General features: G+C 42.9%; 1 non-coding gene across 1 annotated transcript; it reads left to right on the top strand.

The window, feature by feature from the left end:
• The first annotated feature begins 22438 nt into the window (after nucleotides 1-22438).
• TRNAG-CCC (transfer RNA glycine (anticodon CCC)) lies at nucleotides 22439-22511 on the top strand. The gene has a single exon. It is a non-coding gene; the product is annotated as a tRNA-Gly (tRNA).
• Nucleotides 22512-22586: the final 75 nt, after the last annotated feature.

Raw genomic sequence — 22586 nt, 5'->3', positions numbered from 1 at the left:
GACCAACTAAATGAGAATCCCCAAGTCTGTAAAAGCTTAAAACACCCTGGAAATGCTGATGAAGTTGGTCCGAGGATAGGTGCTTTGAGACTTCCATTTTAGGGGAAAACAGGAAAAAGACTGGGGTAAAGTCACTCACAACACTGCGATGTCAAGCAGCTGTTTCTTCTTATATTTACAGTAAACGGCGGATTAACTTTAATTCATCTCATTTGCTTTGGAAACTTGCTGCATCCCTCTCACGGGTGAATTAGATATTAGAAACAGGTGCATTGACATCCTTTATCTGTACTATAAAGGTGTGAGGCAAAACCAAAGATGTTTTCGAAGGCTGTGCTAGAGAGAACTCACTAAAGAAAGGGCCGAGATAAGCCAAGGCAGCACGCCAAACGTCCTGCTTTATTATAGGCTCCAGATGAAGAGCAAACCGCTCAGCTTGGCAGCCTGTGCTGCGCTGGACATTTTCTCTCTGCTGCTCCAGTTTCACTCTCCTCTCCCCTCCATCCTCTTTGTCACCTAAAAGGCTGGCCTGTGTGAACTGCATCTGTGGGTTTCTCACCTGTGGCTTCTGGTTAGATCCAGCCAATGGAAGGAAGACAAAGAGCTCTGGAGGGTGAGGGAGGGTGGAAGGCAGATTACTTATTCCTGCCAGCACCTCCCTGCTGTAATTAGGGACCACAATCCTAGAGGTGAAAAGCAACACAAATTTCTCATTTTGCAGTTCTGTAGGTCAGAAGTCTAGAATGGGTTGCCAGCACTGGTTCCTTCTGAAGGTTCTCAGGGAGAATCCATGTCTTTGCCTTTTCCAGTTTCTAGAGGCTGCTTGCTTTCCTAGGCTGTTGGCCCCACATCACTCTGACCGCTGCTTCCACCATCACATCTCTTTTTCTGTCTCTGACTATCCACCCTCCCTCCTAAGGAATGCTTGGTCCCAGTCACCACTATCTTTTGTACAGACAATCCCAACAGCATTCTTTCCTTCATATTTATTTTTATTTATTTATTTGTTTGGCTGTGCTGGGTCTTGTTGTGGCACATGGAATCTTCTAGTTATGGTCTGTGAGATCTAGATTCGAAAGGTTGTTGCTGAGCCATGAAAAGACATGGGGATTCTTGGCCTCCAGAGGAGAAGAATTCAAGCCAGGGCCAGAGACAAGGCTTGATCGCTCAGAGCTTTTGTGTAATAAAGTTTTATTAAAGTATAAAGGAGATAGAGAAAGCTTCTGACATAGGCGTCAGAAGGGGGCAGAAAGAGTACCCCCCTGCTGGTTTTTTAGCTGGATGTTATATAGTCATTAGCAGTCCGTTAATGAAAGAAAGGAATGTCTTAAAACTCAGAATGGCACCAGGCCCCTCATCCATAAGATGTATTTTGGGATAATCTTGGCACCAGATGAGTCATCCTGGGCCAAAAAATGATTGACTTGAATCTTGTAGAAGGGCAGATAACCATACAAATAGTTTCATTTACATAGATTAGGGGAACAATGTCTGAGTATAACATAATGGTTTGTCAAGTTGGTTCCGCCTAATGGCTCCTTTTAAATTTGTATAGAGCAGGGGAAAAAAAAATATCACTGGTTTGTTTCCTCCTGCCACTTAAGAGAGAGAGAAAAAATGTCTGACACTTGCAGCGTATTTCCTCTGTTTGGAGACTCCTGGCCTTCCTACCTGTTACCCTTTCAGTTTCCTAACCAGGGTTCGAACCTGGGCCCTCTGTATTGGGGGTGCTGAATCTTAGCCACTAGACTACCAGGGAAGGCCCCTCAACAGCATTCCCATTCTGTCTACTTCATTCTCCACACAGCAGCAAATCGGATAATGTCACTTGTCTATTTAGGACCCTTTGGTGGGTTCCTATTACACTTAGAATAAAACTGAATTTCTTACCAAGGGCTGGTAAGGCCCTCCATAACCTGTCCTGACCATCTTTCCGGCCTCATCTTAGCCACACACACTCTCTTTCAAACCCTTGAACTTGTCAAGTTCTTTCCCCACCCACTCACCAAAACCTTTGTATTATTTCTTCTTTCCAGGCTCTTTCCTATCATCAGGGCTTGAATGTCACCTGGTCAAAGAAGTCTTCCTTTCCTTCCCATGCAAAGTAAGATCTGAGCTTCCTTCCCCATCCCAACCCATTATTCTATATTGCAACCCTTCCACTATTTCCTTGGTGGTGCCTATTACAATTTGTAATGATTCCACTTGCTTGTTTTTTAATGTATTCTCTGCTAGATTGTAAATCCATGAGCACAAGGATTCTGTCTTACCTAATAGTGTATCCCTGCCACTTTTGAGTGTGACAAAGTGAAAGTGATAGTTGTTCAGTCTATGTCGTATTTGTTGTATGTGGTATGCAGCCATTTGTTAGACTCTTATAAACAATGGCTAATAAAGTCAAAATTGTAGATTTTATTGCTGTGTGAACCAGTTTCCTTTACTTGTTTTCAAAGGCTCAAACCTGACCAGCTGTTGGCATCATTGTATCTCCAGCCCTACGATAATGTTGCAGGTAATACAGTAAATACAAATCCTTACCATTACTATTCAATACACTCAGTTCAACAGCTACTTACAAGCACTACACACTGTGTATCTTACAAGGAGCAGAGGTGTCATCATCCACTTGTAACGAAAAGTAGCGTTATTTTACTTACACAAATAAATAATAGCAGGAATTAGTTTTGATGCATATTAAAGGACAGAAATGGTATGGACCTAACAGAAGCAGAAGATATTAAGATGAGGTGGCAAGAATACACAGAAGAACTGTACAAAAAAGATCTTCACGACCCAGATAATCATGATGGTGTGATCACTGACCTAGAGCCAGACATCCTGGAATGTGAAGTCAAGGGGGACTTAGAAAGCAACACTATGAACAAAGCTAGTGGAGGTGATGGAATTCCAGTTGAGCTATTTCAAATCCTGAAAGATGATGCTGTGAAAGTGTTGCACTCAATATGCCAGCAAATTTGGAAAACTCAGCAGTGGCCATAGGACTGGAAAAGGTCAGTTTTCATTCCAATCCCAAAGAAAGGCAATGTCAAAGAATGCTCAAACTACCACACAATTGCACTCATCTCACACGCTAGTAAAGTAATGCTCAAAATTCTCCAAGTCAGGCTTCAGCAATATGTGAACTGTGAACTTCCAGATGTTCAAGCTGGTTTTAGAAAAGGCAGAGGAACCAGAGATCAAATTGCCAACATCCACTGGATCATTGAAAAAGCAAGAGAGTTCCAGAAAAATATCTATTTCTGCTTTATTGACTACGCCAAAGCCTTTGACTGTGTGGATCACAATAAACTGTGGGAAATTCTGAAAGAGATGGCAATACCAGACCACCTGACCTGCCTCTTGAGAAACCTATATGCAGGTCAGGAAGCAACAGTTAGAACTGGACATGGAACAACAGACTGGTTCCAAATAAGAAAAGGAGTACGTCAAGGCTGTATATTGTCACCCTGCTTATTTAACTTATATGCAGAATACATCATGAGAAACGATGGGCTGGAAGAAGCACAAGCTGGAATCAAGATTGCCGGGAGAAATATCAATAACCTCAGATATGCAGATGACACCACCCTTATCACAGAAAGTGAAGAGGAACTAAAAAGCCTCTTGATGAAAGTGAAAGAGCAGAGTGAAAAAGTTGGCTTAAAACTCAACATTCAGAAAACTAAGATCATGGTATATGGTCCCATCACTTCATGGGAAATAGATAGGGAAACAATGGAAACAGTGTCAGACTTTATTTTGGGGGACTCCAAAATCACTGCAGATGGTGATTGCAGCCATGAAATTAAAAGACGCTTACTCCTTAGAAGGAAAGTTATGACCAACCTAGATAGCATATTGAAAAGCAGAAACATTACTTTGCCAACAAAGGTCTGTCTAGTCAAGGCCATGGTTTTTCCAGTGGTCATGAGTTGGACTGTGAAGAAAGCTGAGTGCCGAAGAATTGATGCTTTTGAACTGTGGTGTTGGAGAAGACTCTTGAGAGATCCAACCAGTCCATTCTAAAGGAGATCAGTCCTGGGTGTTCATTGGAAGGACTGATGCTGAAACTGAAACTCAAACTCCAATACTTTGGCCACCTGATGCAAAGAATTGACTCATTGGAAAAGACCCTGATGCTGGGAAGGATTAGGGGCAGGAGGAGAAGGGGACAACAGAGGATGAGATGGCTGAATGGCATCACCGACTCAATGGACGTGAGTTTGGGTAGACCCAGGGAGTTAGTGATGGACAGGGAGGCCTGGCGTGCTGCGATTCATGGGGTCGCAAAGAGTCGGACACGACTGAGAGACTGAACTGAACTAAACTGAGAGGCCAGAAACCATGACAAATTTATGTACATCATCTCATTTAATTGTCAAAACAGCCCTAAACAGTATAGAATACCAAGAACATAGGTTCTGGAATCATATTTATTTGGGTTCAAATGCCAGTCCTGCTTCTCTTGTTGGTTAGTCGCCAAGTCGTGTCTGACTCTTTGTGATCCCATGGACTGTAGCCCGCCAGGCTCCTCTGTCTATGGGATTTCTCAGGCAAGAATACTGGAGTGGGTTGCTGTTTCCTTCTCCAGGGAATCTTCCCAACCCAGGGATCAAACCTGCGTCTCCTGCATCTGCAGGCAGACTCTTTACCCCTGAGCCACCAGGAAAGCCTTCTGCTACTCTTACAAAGTTCCTTAACTTCTCTGTGCTTCCATTTTTTCATGGGTAAAGTGGGGGTAATAGTAGTAACCATATTTTATTAGGGTCATTGAGAGGATTAAGTGAGATCATGTATGTGATGTGCATGGCACATAGAAAGCATTGCATAGATACCATCTGCTGCTGCTTCTTAACTTGTCCTTCTGGGGGGCAGTGTATGTCCTATAGCATCACAGGATGCACCCATCACAGAGGGAGTTAGCCAGGCTGAGCTCCTACCCTTCAGAAGCACACCATCCGAGACAGCTGTGAACACACAGAATTCAGAAGCAGAGAGCAAACACGTTCCTCCAAATGGCTGTGTTCATTTTATGGGCCAAGCCCAGTAAACCCATGTTCTCATTTCCTTTTCCACCAAAATAGCTATCTCTGCTCCCTGAAGAGGCCTTGGATTATTATAGTTCCTTAAATGCCCTGAAATCCTCAAGAGAGAAGGAATGTTTTTCTAAAGCAGGCAGAGCTTGGAGCTAGAAGACAAAAGGTTAAATTCTCTTAAGCTACAACAATGTAACTCATTTCCTGTTTTTCTCAACTGTCTAGACACAGATCTCATAAGCATTAGCCATGAATCCCACCATCAGGTTAAAAATAGAAGGTTTAAATATGAAATGCTGTGGTGGGGGAAAGATTGTAGGTTTCTACCTTCATCCACAAAATGACTACTTTGAAACGGGATGTTTCATCTTTGCTGTTAGTTTTTCCATAAGTTCTGCTGAGCTGTATTTCAATGGCAGAAATAGAGAATATATTTTTCCTAAAAAATATTTTTCCCCATTGAAAAGCAAATGCAATTTTCCCCATAGATTTTAAAAGCTATTTGAAGACATACCTTATAGCAGCTTTTCTTAACAAGGAATGTGGTCACACAACTTTAAATATTTCATGTTATTGTGCAGACCAACATTTAGTCCCAAATAAATTTATACAACAAAAATCACATTAAATTTGACATGTTTTCTTCTTCTTTTATATCTTCTGCTTCCATAAAGTGGTCTGACAAATATTTTGTTTATATCATATAATTTTTCTGGAAAACATATTTTTTTAAGCTCCTTTAATAATCCCTGGGCAGTGTTACATAAGTGTGGGAGATCTACCATGACACGCTTCCCAAATTTATTGGACCACAGAGCCCTTTCATCATGATAAGCCTATTAACACTTCCCAAAACAGTATTCCACGGAATACCAGTTTAGGAAACATGAATTGGATGCCTCTATGATTTTTTTTTTTCTGTTCTCAGAATTATATGAGGTTAGGTCCCTTTTCTAATAACCTCAGCTATGTGAATCATAACATAAAATTGAAAGTAAACAGTACCATTGACTCTGCAATATTGTAATATTCTCCTTATTTGGGGCAGACAAATAGAAGCCGGCCTTGTAGATACTCCTGCAGTTTCTTTAGAGTGAATGTATTCATTATGGCTTTTAATATGTATATAGGGAATTCTCTATGTCCAGTGCTTAGAATTCCGTACTTCTGGGGGCATGGGTTCCATCTATGCAGGGAACTAAAACACCACAAGCCAAGCAGCTCAACCCAAAAAGAAATCTATACAGATTCATTGAAATAAAAATTGATGTGTGTGTTAGTAAACATGAACATATTTCCTAGCTCTATTCACTGAGAGGACCTAGAAGCAATGATACCCCAGCAGCAATGAGCACACCCACCACCAAGATCACAGTTTCTATATCCATTCTCCAATAAAAGGAACTAGTTCTTTGGGGGAGATAAAAGAGGAGTTGGGGCAAGGAAATGTGGAATGAGCCTAGAAAAAGAAGGCAGTGCCAATAATAACGAAGGATGGAGCATGTTGAAAGAATCCAGAAGCCAACCTAATTAAGCTCTTCATGGGAAAGCTGGAACTATGTGAGCATAATAATGATAGTATTAGATTATAACCCATAGAATAAAATAAATATGTATTAGCTCATTCTAATACAAATAAGTGGAAGAAAAGGAACAACTTTCCCTTACAGAGGAATTCCAATTAACAAATACAGGCATGAAGGAAATAGGAAATCTCCCGTAAGCAAACACCACATTAATAATTGTTTCTGGCAAAAATCCTGCATAGATGCTAACACTAGTGTGCAGAAGAATGACAAATGGGATATATGCATGGTCTCAAAGTATCTCCCCAAGATATTTGTTAGCTGCAAGAGGAAAAACAGTAACTTAAATTCAAGAAACTTAACCAAGAGGTCAAGGTTAACAACACTAGTTATAAAATACATTGGCATTGTGTACCTCCTGAAATGGTACATGGAGAGAGACATGGCTTTACTTCCGAGGTATCCTTGCTAAAATGCATTACCTAAATTGAATCAAAGAAAACACGGACAACCCCAAACTAAAGGACATTCCACAATGTAACTGATGAATTCTCTTCAAAAGTGTTGAGATCATGACACACAATTTTTAAAAAATCTAAGTTAGAGAAGACTAAGCTAGTCTTCCCATAAAGTCCCTGCATTGCAATAGGAAAGTGGAAACTTAAACAGGAAAACAAGCAATTTCAAGTAAGATATGTAGTTTACTTAATAGTATTGAATTGATCTTAATTTCTTGGTTTTCATCATCTGACTGTGGTTAATTAATATGTTAACATTAGGGGCTTCTCTGGTGGCTGAGTGGTAAAGAATCCACCTGCCAATGCAGGACACACAGGTTTGATATCCCTGACCCAAAGATCCCACATGTCACAGAGCAGCTAAACCCTTGAACCACCACTATTGAGCCTGTGCCCTAGAGCCTGGGAGCCATAACTACTGAGAGCCCACGTGCCACAACTAGGAAGCCCGAACGTCCTAGAGTCCGTGCTCCACAACAAAGAGAAGCCACAACAATGAGAAGCCTGCATCCCACAACGAAGAGTAGCCCCGCTCACCACAACTAGAGAAAAGCTCGCACCGCAATGAAGACCCAGCACAGCCAAAAATAAAGGAAACAATTTTAAAAGAAGTTAAAATTAGGAAAAGCTAGTGAAGCACGTGGAGAAGGCAATGAATGGCACCCCACTCCAGTACTCTTGCCTGGACAATCCCATGGGCGGAGGAGCCTGGTGGGCTGCAGTACATGGGGTCGTGAAGAGTCGGACACGACTGAGCGACTTCGCTTTCACTTTTCACTTCCATGCATTGGAGAAGGAAATGGCAACCCACTCCAGTGTTCTTGCCTGGAGAATCCGAGGGACGGGGGAGCCTGGTGGGCTGCCGTCTCTGGGGTTGCACAGAGTCGGACACGACTGAAGCGACTTAGCAGCAGCAGCAGCAGCAGCAGTGAAGCACATATATGAATTCTCTGTACTATTTTTGTTAACTTTTCTTTAAGTCTAAAATTAGTTGACATTTTTTCAAAGTTAAAAAAAATAGATTCATTAGCCAAGTATTTATAACTCAGTGCTTGTGAAAACCAATGATATTAATAATGTTAATAGCAATAATAATAGCAATGTGATAATTTTTTTCCTAAGTGTTCACTTCCTGACCATCTTTAATGTGCCAGGAGTTGCAGTGGGAGCTTGTGTGTGCTCTTTTGTGTGTATGTGTGTGTGTACGTGTGCATTTTCCTTTAACCTTCACAATGTAAGATGAAGTTAAGCAGCATGACCAAAGTAATATTACTGGTCAGTGGCAAGAGCTATGACATCAACTTATGCTGAAACTTAGCAAAAACAATGAAAGTAAATTACTTACTATTTGAAAGAGGCTAAATTGAGCAACCTAAAATTACAGGCAATGCTATATACTATAGTATAGAATACCTATATTACACTATTTCTGTTTCTTGTTCATCTAAGACTTAAAGGCATGTCAACAATTTAGAGATTCAAAAATATAAATTAATCAATACCCTACATGAGTAATGTCCCCTTTTCTTCCTGTAAATGTGTCTATAAAAATTCCTTAGAGTTGCACGCATGCCTTGGAAGCTTTTGCCAAGCTTTCACACACTGATTTTACTGAATACTCACAACCACCAAATGAGATGTGTCATTTTTGCCATTTTATAAACAAAAAGAAAACTAAATCTCCAAGAGACAGAGATTTTCTATTCCCTACACATCATCCCATCCCTGCGCCCATCAGGCAACAGCCCCGGTCATTTCTGTCCACCAAAATTAAGATCAACTAACATTTCCTCATTCAATGAGGAAATAAGGAATGAGGAAATAAGTAATGAAAGTCCAGAAGTGGTGGCTGGCCAAGGGGCAAGCTGATGGGAAGGAGGACAACGTTTTGGCAATTAATAGTTTTAAAACGTGCTTCCAGACTCAGCTCAGTCACTTTCTGTAACCTGGACAAGTTATTTTTTCTGCCTCTTTCTCCTCAACTGAAAAAAAAAAAAAGAATTGTAGTAAGTATAGATGGTGATTGCAGCCATGAAATTAAAAGACGCTTACTCCTTGGAAGGAAAGTGATGACCAACCTAGACAGCATGTTCCCACTCCAGTATTCTTGCCTGGAGAATCCCAGGGACAGAGGAGCCTAGTGGGCTGCCGTCTATGGGGTCACACAGAGTCGGACACAACTGAAGCGACTTAGTAGCAGCAGCAGCAGCAGCAGACAGCATGTTAAAAAGCAGAGACATTACTTTGCCAACAGAGGTCTGTCTAGTCAAGGCTATGGTTTTTCCAGTGGTCATGTATGGATGTGAGAGTTGGACTGTGAAGAAAGCTGAGCACCGAAGAATTGATGCTTTTGAACTGTGGTGTTGGAGAAGACTCTTAAGGGTCCTTTGGACTGCAAGGAAATCCAACCAGTCCATCCTAAAGGAGATCAGTCTTGGGTGTTCATTGGAAGGACTGATGCTGAAGCTGAAACTCCAATACTTCGGCCACCTCATGCAAAGAGTTGACTCATTGGAAAAGACCCTGATGCTGGGAGGGATTGGGGGCAGGAGGAGAAGGGGACGACAGAGGATGAGATGGCTGGATGGCATCACCGACTGGATACACATGAGTTTGGGTAGACTCCGGGAGTTGGTGATGGACAGGGAGGCCTGGTGTGCTGTGATTCATGGGGTTGCAAAGAGTCAGACACGACTGAGTGACTGAACTGAACTGAAGTGTAGTGGGGTGTCCCCCTAAATTTATGCCCATTCACAACTTCAGAATGTGACCTTATTTGGAAATAGAGTTACTAAAGATGTAAATAGTTTATTTAAGATGAGGTCATACTGTAATAGGGTGGCCCCTTAACCCAATTGACTAGCGTCCATATAAGAAGAGGATGTAGAAACATACAGGGAAATAACAACAGTTTGACTTGGGTGACAGAGACTGAATGATGCATCTACAAGCCAAGGAACCTAGAAGAGGCAGGAAAAGATTCTCCCCTACCAGTTTCAGAGGGAGTGTGGCCCTGATAACACCTTGATTTCAGACTTCAAGCTTCCTGAACTGCTAGAATTCACATCTGTTGTTTTAAGCCACTGAGTTTGTGGTACTTTGTGATGCAAGCAGTCCTAGGAAATGTATGTTGTTGTTGCTCATTTGCTAAGTGCATGTCCAACTCTTTTGTGACCCCATGGACTGTAGCCTGCAAGTCTCCTCTCCATGGTATTTCCCAGGCAAGAACACTGGAGTGGGTTGTCATTTCCTTCTCCAGGAGGTCTTCCTGGACCAGGTATCAAACCCATGTCTCTTGCATTGGCTAGTGGATTCATTACCACTGAGCCACCAGGGAAGTCCAGGAAATGTATACAATTGCTTTATCAAGGCTAAGTTTAAAAAGAGGGTGTTCCTGCCCTAGGAAAGTTTATGTTACGAAATAGAGTCAAATAGGTATACTTTTAAGTATCTGTGCTGGCTATTCACTTAAATAGTGAATACTCTCCTCCATTTCCCACCCTTCTGTGCAGCATGGAGCACTGATCCCAAAAGACTGTAGTGTCCAGGCTCCCCTGCCCTTGAATTCTGGTTGAGTTTGGCCAGTGGGTGACAACAACTGGGAACTGAAGGCTAGGAGAAGTTTGGATATTTCTCTCTCTCTCCCTGCCTTGCATTCTGGCTATGTTTTCCTCTCTCTACCACTACAGCTCCTGCTAGGCACCATGCCCAACTCTCAACCACCATCTGCAGCTTTGAGACCCACAGTACGATTTCCTCCCTTGCTCCTTCATCCCTTGGGGGTTCCCTCTGCTTCCAGTCCCAAAGAGCCTCAACATCCCTATTGGTTCCCTCTATTCCTGCCTATTACAAACTGCATGTTTATGCCCTACCCCTAACTCCTATGTTGAAGCTCTAACCCACAATGTGATGGTATTTGGTGGGGGGGCATCTGGGAGGTAATCACGTGTAGATGAGGTCATGAGGGTGGGGCCCCCATGGTGGGATAAGTGCCCTTTTAAGAGAGAAAAAGAGACCAGAGCTCTCGCTCTCTCCATGTGAGGAGAAAGAGGGCAGCCATCTGCAAGCCTGGAAAAACACCTTGACCAAGGCTCTAGTCTTGGATCTCCCAGCCTCCAGAGCTATGAGAAATAAATATCTGCTTTTTAAGTCACCTGATCTGTGACATTTTTATAGAAGTTCCAGCTAGTACACTGACTCACCTGGGTAAACATTAAATCCTCTTTAAAATCCTGGCTGAGTGTACTTTAAATTTTCCTTCTAAAACCTTGACTAACAGAATTGCCATGTTATGAAACCAGATATAAACCTGGCCAATGCTGGATTGTGTCACAGTGACACATACCTACAGTTTTCCTTTCTGGGCTCTGGATTTTTTTAAATTATTGTATCAGCTGCAAGGGTCCATTCAGGTCTATCCAATCTAGAAAATTACCTTTATTAATAGAAGTGCTTTAACTCTGGGCTCTAGAAAGACCAGAAAATAATGCACCAAAAGTGATTACACTATTATAAATCAATGTATGGGTGTATAGCAACAAAATAAAATTTTAAGTGATTTGACCCAAAACTCTACAAACTACATTCCTAATTCTCCTCAAAACTGTCAAAGTCATAAAAAACTAAGAAAAATTGAGAAACTGTCACAGACCAGAGAAGACTAAAGAGACACAACAAATAAATGCTACGTGGTGGTAACCTAAATTGAACTGTAGAGAAAAAGGCATTAATGAAATAAGTTCAGTTCAGTCGCTCAGTTGTGTCCGACTCTTTGCAACCCCATGAATCGCAGCACACCAGGCCTCCCTGTCCATCACCAACTCCCGAAGTTTACTCAAACTCATGTATATCGAGTCGGTGATGCCATCCAGCCATCTCATCCTCTGTTGTCCCCTTCTCCTCCTGCTCCCAATCCCTCCCAGCATCAGGGTCTTTTCCAGTGAGTCAACTCTTCACATGAGGTGGCCAAAGTATTGGAGTTTCAGCTTCAGCATCAGTCCTTCCAATGAACACCCAAGACTGATCTCCTTTAGGATGGACTGGTTGGATCTCCTTGCAGTCCAAGGGACTCTCAAGAGTCTTCTCCAGCACCACAGTTCAAAAGCATCAATTCTTCAGCACTCAGCTTTCTTCACAGTCCAACTCTCACATCCATACATGACCACTGGAAAAACCATAGCCTTGACTAGACGGACCCTTGTTGGCAAAGTAATGTCTCTGCTTTTTAATATGCTATCTAGGTTAGTGAAATACAAATAAAGCCCGAAGTTTAGTTAATGGTAATGTACCAATGCTGGTTTTTTGGTTTTGATAAAAGTACCATGATAATGGTACCATGGATAATGGGCTTCCCCAGCAGCTCAGCAGTAAAGAATCTGCCTGCAGTGCAGGAGCTGCAGGAGACACAGAATCAATCCCTGGGTTGGAAAGATCCCCTGGAGGAGGAAATGGCAACTCACTACAGTATTCTTGCCTGAAGAATCCCATGGACATAGCAGCCTGGCAGCTATAGTCCATAGGTCACAAAGAGTTGGACACGACTGAAGTGACTTAGCATGCATGATAATACAAAATGCTAACATCAGAGGAAACTGAAACTGGCTAAGGGAGATATGGGAACATTGCAACTTTTCTGTAAAGCCAAGATATTCCAAAGTAAAAATTTATTTTAAACAAAAAAGTGACTGGACCTACATTATGAGTGGAAACTAAATACAGGTTAAGGGACAGCAAACTTAAGCATCAATAATTTGTTTACAATAGTGAAGATTACAGACTGAATTTCTTATATAAACTTGATACTCCTCTCCAAAGATACTGAAAACCTTTCATCATACAAAGCTGAGAGAAGTTGTACTAGGAGAACAAGCAATGCAAAAGAGATTTCAATTCATATATGCACACCTATCCCATTTGGAAGAAATAAAACAGCTGCCAAATAACTGCAAAACAAAGCATTATGCTAACTCACACACATTACCACTGTTCAGCCCAAATGAGAGTGCTATTGAATGTCTCAATCTGCTAGTCTGCTAGATATTGCAGAAGCAATATCTCTTTCACCCTATTTCCTGTGTGTCTTGAATGGAACATTAGGTTATTGAAATGACAGAAATTTTGGTTTCAACTAGAGTGGGATGTGTCTGGGGAAACCCTAAGAAATAGCCCTATGGAAAGCAGCTTCAAATGGAACACAGACTCTTTCAGATATCTGGACACAAGCCCCAGCCTTTAAGCCCTCATCCCTTTCATTCTCCAAGCAAAATGCATCAGTTTCACTAGGTATTAGCCCTTAGCAAAGAGCAGCGGGCATGAAGGTGATCTGGGGCCTTGGTAAGAACAAGCTCACATGGGCCCTTGAGCATGGACAGCATCTCACAGTCTCTTTTACCTCTTCAAATTCCTAGCAGAGGGAGGGCAGGCACACACATTTTTCTTGATGCTGCTAATGGAAAATGAGATTCTATACAGAAACACACATAGCAAGGACTGGTCTCTTACGCACAACTGTATTCCCTTGGCCTGGTTAATGCCTATATAGTAGGGACTCTGCTGCTGCTGCTGCTAAGTCACTTCAGTCGTGTCCGACTCTGTGTGACCCCATAGACGGCAGCCACCAGGCTCCCCGGTCCCTGGGATTCTCCAGGCAAGAACACTGGAGTGGGTTGCCATTTCCTTCTCCAATGCATGAAAGTGAAAAGTGAAAGTGAAGTCGCTCAGTTGTATCTGACTCTTTCGAGACCCCATGGACTGCAGCCTATCAGGCTTCTCCATCCATGGGATTTTCCAGGCAAAGTACTGGAGTGGGGTGCCATTGCCTTCTCCGAGTAGGCACTCAGTAATCACTAATTTGGTGAATTAGATTGTCAATCCACTTTCCCCTCGGCCCTGATGACAACTTAAGAAAAAGGTCTCTATCCAGTGGTCTCGAGTTTTATTCACATTTTTGTGTTTTTTATTTGGATCTCACCACCTCATTCAAAAAGTCATTATTTGTCCCCAAGTCTACTTTACAAAAGAATTCTGTGATCTGGTTATTATTCATATGTGTCCATCAATTAAAAATAACAACAACTGATGATTTTTGACAAGGTTGCTAATCAGTTCAGTTCAGTCCCTCAGTCGTGTTCAACTCTTTGCAATCCCATGGACTGCAGCACACCAGGCTTCCCTGTCCATCACCAACTCCTGGAGCTTGCTCAAACTCATGTCCATCGAGTTGGTGATGCCATCCAATCATCTCATTCCCTGTCATCCCCTTCTCCTGTCTTCAGTCTTTCCCAACATCAGGGTCTTCTCCAATGAGTCAGTTCTTCGTATCAGGTGCCCAGAGTATTGGAGCTTCAGCTTCAGCATCAGTCCTTCCAACGAACATTCAGGACTGATCTCCTTTAGGATGGACTGGTTGGATCTGCTTGCAGTCCAAGGGACTCTCAAGAGTCTTCTCCAACACCACAGTTCAAAAGCATCAATTCTTCAGCACTCAGCCTTCTTTATGGTCCAACTCTCCATCCATACATGACTACTGGAAAACCCAAAGCTTTGACTAGACAGAACTTTGTCAACAAAGTAATGTCTCTGCTTTTTAATATGCTCTCTAGGTTGGTCATAGCTTTTCTTCCAAGGAGCAAGTGTGTTTTAATTTCGTGGCTGCAGTCACCATCTGCAGTGATTTTGGAGCCCAAGAAAATAAAGTCTGTCACTGTTTCCATTGTTTGCCAATCTATTTGCCATGAAGTGATGGAACCAGATGCCATGATTTTAGTTTTTTGAATACTGAGTTTTAAGCCAGCTTTTTCATTCTCCTCTTCCACTATCATCAAGAGGCTCTTCAATTCCTCTTCGCTTTCTGCCATAAGGGTGGTGTCATCTGCATATCTGAGATTATTGGTATTTCTCCCAGCAATCTTGATTTCAGCTTGTGCTTCATCCAGCCTGGCATTTTACATGATGTACTTTGCATAGAAGTTAAATAAGCAGGGTGACAGTATACAGCCTTGACGTACTCCTTTCCCAATTTGGAAGCAGTTCATTAGTTCTAAATTGTTGCTTCTAACCGTTGCTTCCTGACCTGCATACAGATTTCTCAGGAGGCAGGTAAGTTCAGTTCAGTTCAGTTCAGTCGCTCAGTTGTGTCTGACTCTTTGCGACCCCATGAACTGCAGCATGCCAGGCCTCCCTGTCCATCACCAACTCCCAGAGTTCACCCAAACTCATGCACATCAAGTCGGTGATGCCATCCAGCCATCTCATCCTCTGTCATCCCCTTCCCCTCCTGCCCCCAATCCCTCCCAGCATCAGGGTCTTTTCCAATAAGTCAACTCTTTGCATGAGGTGGCCAAAGTATTGGAGTTTTAGCCTCAGCAGCAGTGCTTCCAATGAACACCCAGGACTGGTCTCCTTTTGGATGGACTGATTGGATCTCCTTGCAGTCAAGGTGGTCTGGTATTCCCATCTCTTCAAGAATTTTCCACAGTTTGTTGTGAAAGGGGAAAGAAGAGTTTCTTCAATAAATGATGTTGAGGAAAGTAGATGTCCACAGGGAAAAGAGTGAAGTTAGAACCTTTTCTTAAACCATACACAAAAATTAACTCAAAATGGGTCAAAGATCTAAAAAATAAAAACTATAAAACTCCTAGAAGAAAACACAGGGCAAAGCTTTATGACACTGGACTTGGCAATGACTTCTTGAGTGTGACACCAAAAGCACAGGTGAGAAAAACAAAAGCAGACAATGAGACTACATCAAACTTTAAAATTATGTACATAAAAAGACAGAATCAGTAGAGTAAGAAGTCAGCCTATGGAATGAGAGAAAACGTTTGCAAATCATGTATCTGGTAAGGAGTTAATATCCAGAATATATATATATATTTTTTTATTTCAAACATGAAATAGCATTTAAACATCATTATGCTAACAATCGAATAATACTAAACTTCCACATATTATCTGGTGGGAATGTAAGTTGGTACAAAACTTTAGAAAAGCAATTTGGAAATATGTTTTGAGAATCATAAAAATATCCATGCCCATGCCATAAAAATATCCAAACCCCGTTTCCAGGAATTTGCTCGAAAGAAATTATACTATAAAAGAAAAAAATGGCTTATGTATAAAAGATGTTTATTTCCAAGTTATTTATGTAACTGGTGGCAGACATAATCAAAATATATTTTGTTTTTCTCCCACCATCCCTCTAAAATGAACTCATTTGGAGAGAGGGGCAGTAGGAGAAGAAAGGAGCTTGTCCTTGCCTCTAGATGACAACTATTGCTGGACCTTGTCTGCTCTGGCCACTTCCAAGTAATGACAGTTTGATGCCACATCAAGTCACAAACATGGTCTTAATAGAGTAATTCAATATGTCAGGTCATTATATTAACCAACAACTCAGTTTCATCCCAACACTTTCTCCCCTATTCCCAGACAGAGCCAGCAGTTCAGTGCAAGGTGGAGGGGAGGGGGGTCTCCTTCGCAATTTCTTCTCTCTTCCACTACTCTGTCGCAGTTCCTCCCCCACTCAGTAGCTGCTGTTTTGGATCCCATGTCAAAGTGACAGAGGTAAATGGTTATGTCTGGAAATACTTTAATTGGCTTGTGACTGGCACTGTCTTAAGTTCACTGGACTTTGAAGCTATAAACTGCTTCTTGCTTGTCCACTGTTTCATGGGATCTTTGGAGATCTCCCTCTCTGGGGACCTCTCCAGTTTTAATTCTCAGGACAACGGAGAAGTATGAAGCATTCCATCCCAGCTGCCACCGCGCCCCTGGTTCCCTGACAGTCCTTTCTGTTCAAACTTCATCATTTGAGTTTCTTCATCATTTCTCACCTGAGGAAGTCCAATGGGCAGGATTTAAGTGACTCCTGCTGGGAATGTATAAACTATGTATAGGTATATGATTAAATATTACTAAGATATAAAAAATAAAGAACTATTGATACAAGCAACAACATGGCTAGAACTCAAGGCTGTTATTTCTGCTAGTGAGAAAAGCCAATCTCAAAAGGTTACATCCTGCATGATCCTACTGTGTAACACTCTTGAAATGATAAAGTTATAGTGATGGAGACTAGATCAGTGATTGCCAGGGAATAGGGTTGGCGGAAGGGTCTGACCAGAAAGATGCAGAGTGAGAGAGCTTCTTACTAGTAAATCAGTATCCTGATTGTGATGGTGATACACAAATCACAAATCTGTACTTGTGATTAAATTTCCCACCTCCTTGGCAGTCTAATGGTTAACATTTTGCCTTCCAGGGCCGGGGTGGATGGTTTCAATCCCTGGTCAGGAAGCTAAGACCCCACATACTTCAGGGGCCAAAAAACCAAAACATTAAGCAGAAGCAATATTATAACAAATTCAATAAAATACTCTGCTGCTGCTGCTAAGTCACTTCAGTCGTGTCCGACTCTGTGCGACCCCAGAGACGGCAGCCCACCAGGCTCCCCCATCCCTGAGATTCTCCAGGCAAGAACACTGGAGTGGGTTGCCGTTTCCTTCTCCAATGCATGAAAGTGAAAAGTGAAAGTGAAGTCGTTCAGTCATGTCTGACTCTTCGCAACTCCATGGACTATAGCCTACCAAGCTCCTCCGTCCATGGGATTTTCCAGGCAAGAGTACTGGAGTGGGGTGCCATTGTCTTCTCTGAAAAGACTCTGGTCCACATTAAAAAAAAAAAATTTTTTTAATTGCATAGTAACACACACAAGTGCATGTGAAAATGGATGAAAACCAAAAAAGTCTGTTTAGTTCATAACCTTGTACCAATGTCAATTTCCTAGTTTTGAAAATACAATTATCACTGGGGAAAACTGGGTGAAGGGCACACGGGAACTCTCTGTTTTATTTTTACAACTTTTTGTAAGTCTTAGAGGCTTTAAAAAATATATATATATATATATATTTATAAATATATTTTTTTTTTTTTAACAGCTCTAGCCTAGTTCTCTCCCAAGTGACTCACATTTGAGTCCTAGGAAACCCTCTCTCATCCTTTGCTCCAACAAACCCTGGGAGAGCAAGACCAAAGACCACCTTCTTTCCTGTGGCCACAGGCCACCCAACTGGTTTTCCTTGTCTCCAATTATAAAAAAAAAAAGTACTTCAAGTTCAACATGTGGACCTGAGGAAGCCCCCATCATATACTTTCAGAAAAGGAGGCAGAACCGAGGCCTTTCCTCTGGGGATGGAGGGAGGAGTCCCAGATGCAGTGCTCTCTCCACCTCCTCCCAGCCTCCTCCCGGCTCCACACACACACCTGTGTATTCAGTCTGGCTGCGGGGATCTAGGACTTGCATGACAGATTCATGAGAGTTCCCCTGCTGTAGTGGATGCTGTGGTCTCTGCCCACAGGACTGAGGCCCTCATTTTCACCCCGAATCTCTGTGAAAATTGATCTAAGCTAACTACCTCACCCAAGGTCATGGCCACTTCCCAGGGGTAAGCCGCATCCAATGACTGGTCCCTGGAGAGGCAAAAAGACCCAATCATCTCCACGCCCCAGTACAGAACAATTCTGCAAGACGATCTCAGCTTGAGCCAGTGGAGGGCCGGCTGAGGCCTTTGTAGTGACTGCATTGAAGTTCAACTGTCCCTTCGGCCCAGTCCCACTTCCTCCATAGATGTTGATCTCCAGCACTCTCAATAAACCTCCTGTACAAAAATCTCCATCAGGGAACCTGCTCTGTGACACTTGACAAATTTCATATATGATTATCGGTCTCATATAATTGCAATCTGATATCTATTGAATCAGTACCTGAGTCAAAATTGAGAAAGGAAAAGTCCCACATGACACCATGTTACGCTTCTAACAGGAATAACTGAAGAGAAATTTATTAATGAATCACAGCAAATCAGCGTCATGGAATAGCAAATAGTCAGGAAAAATCATGAACATTTTACACCAAAATATTTCAGAAAAATGACTACGGTCTAGGATTAAGAAAATACAAAATTGATTCTGGATCAAAAATAGAAAAAGAAGGACTTCCCTGGCGGTCCAGGGGCTAAGACTCCATGCACTCCCAATGCAGGGGGCCCAGGTTCAATCCCTGATCAGGCAACTAGACCCCACATGCTGCAGCTGCGAGTTCCCATGCTGCAACTAAAGACCCCACATACTGCAATGAAAACTGAAGATCCCACATGCTACATCTCAGACCTGGTGCAGCCAAAAAATAAACATACTTTATGGGGGAAAAAACAGAAAAGTTTTACAAAAGAAAAAGCTATAAAAGGCATCTTGGCAATATTTGGAAAAATCTGGATATAGATTATGTTACATATAGATTACGTGGTTTCATCAATATTAATTTCTTGGACATCATAATAACAATATTGGGATTAGGTAGAAAACTGTCTTCATTCTTAGGAAATCCTATTAAGAGAGAAAGAGAAACTCTTTCTTGCAAAGAACAAGAACTCACTCCCTGTAGCGATCTTATTCCCATTCCTGTGCTAAATGCTCCCCCTTGTGTACCAAAAGAGCAGACCGAATTCATCAGAATGCATTTTAAAACTCCCCAGCACAATAGGAAAGCAAAGCTCTGAGAATTGTAGAGAAGGCGGTCAAAGTATGGCACACTTTAATGCACTCTCTCCCAGCCCCCAGCCAACGGTGTGGTTCCCATTCCCCAGGTTGTGCCCCATAAGGTCAAAATCTGAGTTTCAGTTCTGATGGAGCGAGCATATGGTTGGCCAAGGGGTGGGGAGGAGGGTACCTATAGCCTTGCCTGTGAAGATCATGGGCTCCAGAGTCAAATAGCCCGGGGGCTAAATCCCACTAGGTCTTACTTAGCTGAGTGACCTCTTTGAGCATCAGCTTTGTCATCTGTGAGCCAGGGATGACAGTAGTACCTATCAAAGGGTAACTGGGAGAATGAACTGAGATAATGCAACCCAAGACACAGCCTAGGGCTTGGCCCATGATTTAGCAAGTATTAGGAATTCCTTGGCAGACCAGTGGTTAGGACTCAGCACTTTCACTGCCAGGGACCAGAGTTCAAACCCTGCTTGAGGAGTTAAGATCCCATAAACCACGTGGGATGGCAAAAAAAAAAAAAAAACAGATTTAAAGCTCAGTAAGTATTAATCATTATTATGATATAACCTCTTCTTGAAGAGGCTTCTAAGAGAGTTCCTGAGACATCCTACTGCCTTGGAGAACATCATTTGAAAAATACTGCCCTAAGTATCTGATTTGTAGAATTTATTCTTGGATAGAATCCATCCTATGTTTTTTCTACAAAGCTAACATTACTCATCTTATATTAAAAACAAAATATAGGGCCTCCCTGGAGGTAGTGGTAAAGAATCAGCCTGTCAGTGCAAGAGACATGGGTTTGATCCCTGATCTGGGAAGATCCCACATGGTGTGGAGCAACTAAGCCACAACCACTGAGCCTGTGCTCTAGAACCAGGGAGCCACAACTACTGAGCTCACCTGCCACAGTTACTGAAGCCCGTGTGCCTGAGAGCCTGTGCTACACAACAAGATAAGCCACCACCAAGAGAAGCCCACAACTAAAGAGTAGCCCCCTGATCGATGCAATTAGAGAAAAGCAACGGAGACCAAACACAGCCAAAAATTAAATAAATAAAGTGCTTTAACATAAACAAATAAGAAAAAACCAAAACTCTCCTTCAAAGATTCATGCACTGAAAAGGACTATTTCATTAGGAATGGCTTTCCTCATCAGTGATTTCCAAGGAAACGGATTTTTGAGTTCTCTACCAAGTGTTCTGCTCACCATTGTGCCTCCTCTGGATCTTCTGCCTGACAGCCTAACCGTGGTCTCCTTTAAGGCAGCGACTCTTGAGCCCCATGACATGATGCCTGCAGGCTCTCATTCATGCTCCTGTGTCGCATACCCAAGTGCCTATGCCGCTTCCGCCTTTTGCTCTGCCTCTTCCTTTCAACAAATCCTCACTGAGCATCTGTCTCTGAAAGACACAAGTCTTGATGGTCTTGGGTACTAAATTATCCAGACCATACTTCCTGCCTTTTATGAGTTTATACTGGTGTCTAATAGGCCAGACTCTAGTAGGAAAGCCAAACGTGTAAAAAGATCCGGGGAGACATTACAGTGAATACAAAGACTGGTTAGTATCAGAGAACATCAGGAGCCCACTGGATTTAGGAGAGCTGAATTAAAATCCTAGATTTCCTACAGACTGGATCTGTGAGCTTAAACAAGTGAAATAACCTCTCCGGGCTTCCCTGATGGTTCAAATGGTAAAGAATCTGCCTACAATGAGGGAGACCTGGGTTGATCCTGGGTTGGGAAGATCCTGTGGAGAAGGAAATGGCAACTCACTATACTATTTTTGCCAGAAAAATCCCATGGACAGAGGAGCCTGGAGGGCTACAGTCCATGGGGTCACAAAGAGTTGGACATGACTGAGCAACCTCGACATACCATCTTTCAACTGTCTTAGGTTGCTGCTGCTGCTGCTAAGTCTTAGGTTGGGTTCCCCCAAAGGAGGAACTGAGACTGGGGGCTGGGGTACAGGTGGTTTATCTGAGAGGTGATCCTAGCAAGCAGTGGCCTGGAGTGGAGAGGTGAGGTGGAAGAGGCAAAGGGGAAGGTCACTGTGAAGGCAATGAGCAGATAGTGGGGGCTTCACCCTGCTGGGTACCCTTGGGAGAAGGTGCAGCACCCCACTCGGAGCTGTGCCCTTTGAGGAGAAAGAAAGCAGAAGCCTTTATCCACCAGCTCCGGCATATCAGCAGACGCTGAAGGCTGCTCTGGGTGTGTTAACTCCTTCCTGTATCCAGCCTGCCTGAGCCAGGGTCAAGTGCACCAGGACCAAGGAAAGCCCTTCATGGATGCACCAGGGCTTCACTCAGGTGAGAAAGAGTAAGGGGCGATGGGCACCCGATGGGAGGGAGGGACTGACAGCAGCTGCTACAGCTTCTAGGAGAACTGTTTTGCAAATGAGAAACTCAGGGAGCCCTGAACAGAAGCATTAAATGCACTTGGATGTAAAAGCAGGATGAAGCACCTCCTCCACCGACCCCTGGATGACAGAGCATCTTAAGCATGTTCTTATCTCCTTGCTTCCTCTTCAGCTTTCAACTGGTATGAGCCCCACCAAGTCCTCAAGACAAAATCTTCCATATCCATCCTCCCTCCCATTTCCACGACGGCCTCCCTAGTCCTGACCCTCTTCTGTCTGCACGCAGAGGCCTCTTTCCTTTGGTCTCCCCTCTGCCAACCCCCACCTGCCAATCACAGTCCAAGGACACCCTACACAATGCTAGTTTCCCCACATCCCTCCCCTGTTGAAGAGCTTGCCCCCAGAGCCCCCCCACCCTTTTTTTTATTATAAGATTAAGCCCTGATGGGATGTCCCTGGTGGTCCAGTGGCTAAGACTCTGTGCTCCCAATGCAGGCGGCCCAGGTTCGATCCCTGGTCAGGGAACCAGATCCCACATGCCTCAACTAAAGATCCTGCCTGCCACAACGAAAACGGAAGATCCCGCGTGCCACAATTAAG

Source organism: Bos mutus, chromosome 14, assembly GCF_027580195.1.
Source record: "Bos mutus isolate GX-2022 chromosome 14, NWIPB_WYAK_1.1, whole genome shotgun sequence".
Classification (NCBI taxonomy): domain Eukaryota; kingdom Metazoa; phylum Chordata; class Mammalia; order Artiodactyla; family Bovidae; genus Bos; species Bos mutus.
The sequence above is the reverse complement of the archived record's forward strand: the minus strand, read 5'-3'. Positions and strand labels throughout refer to the sequence as shown.